Genomic DNA, 1,503 nt, shown 5'->3' on the forward strand with positions numbered 1-1,503 from the left:
AATTAGTATAAATAATTGTGTAAATAGGTCATGACTATGAAGGGTTTGTATGAAAGAGGAAGTGAAAAGGACTTTGATTTACCTTTCGAAGGGATACATCCATCTATATTGAACAGGACCACATAACTTGCTCTCATATGGCAAATGAATAGGTAAATGCTCCATGGAGTTGAAGAATGCAGGAGGGAAAACCTTCTCAAGCTTGCAAAGGATTTCAGCTATGTTTTTCTCTGATCGCTCCATGTCACTAACTGTGATTGTGTAATAACACAAATCGCGGAAGAATTGACTGATCTCTGTAACCACATTCCAAATATGGGTAGGGAGCAATTCCCTCAAAGCAGTGGGCAACAACCTCTCCATAAACACGTGACAGTCGTGGCTTTTCATTCCATGAAGCTTACAGGCTTGTAAATCTACTCATCTGCTCAAATTGGAGGCATATCCATCAGCAAAATGCAACTGTTTAACCCAGTCACACAACACTTTTCTTTGAGCCTTGTCAAGAGCGAATGGGGCTTTTGGCATGAACTATTTTCCTCTATCGTCCTCCTGCAGATGAAGTTGTGGCCGTTTACAATATTTGGCAATGTCATTTCGAGCCAATGGTGTGTCACATGTATGCTTTTTCACATCCATTATGGCGTGGATTAACTGATCAAAGAAGTTCTTTTCAATGTGCATGACATCCAAGTTGTGACGAATGAGCAGATGCTTCCAATAAGGAAGCTCCAACAACGAGGTTTGCTTAAACCACCCTTTTTTTTTTTTTGCTTTTTTGAGGTGTTTCAATGCCTCCGGCCCATCAGCTGCCTTTGGAAGGTGTCTCACACATTCCCACAATTCCTCACTTGACATGATGTATGGCGGTGAACCTTTTTCGACTTTGTTTTTACAAAATGCAGTTTTACTATTTTGAAAAGGGTGATCTGTTGGAAGGAATTGGCGATGGCAATCAAACCAAGAAACTTTGCCACCGTGTTCAAGCCAAAATGCTTTGCTTTTATCCATACAATAAGGACAAGCCTTCTTACCCGCTGTGGTCCAACCAGACAACATACCGTAAGCCGGGAAGTCACTAACGGTCCAAAGGATGGCTGCTCGAAGATTAAAATTTTTTTTCCTCGAAATGTCATAAGTATTTGCGCCAACTTCCCATAATTGTTTCAACTCTTCTACCAACGGTTGCATATACACATCCAAGTTGCCCTTAGGGTTCTTAGGACCAGGAACGAGCAACGAAAGGAACATGAATTGTCTTTTCATACAAATTGAGGGAGGCAAGTTATAAGGGGTCAAAATGACAGGCCAACAAGAATATTGTCCCCCAAACTTACCATGAGGAGCAAAACCATCTGTACACAAGCCAAGTCGAACATTACGAGGCTCATTGGAAAATTCTGGAAAGCAATTGTCGAGGTGTTTCCAAGCTTCACTATCACTAGGGTGCATCATTGTGCCTTGAACTCGAGGATTTTTCGAATGCCATGTCATTTCCTCCAA

Source organism: Chenopodium album, chromosome 10, assembly GCF_948465745.1.
Source record: "Chenopodium album chromosome 10, dcCheAlbu1.1, whole genome shotgun sequence".
NCBI lineage: Eukaryota > Viridiplantae > Streptophyta > Magnoliopsida > Caryophyllales > Amaranthaceae > Chenopodium > Chenopodium album.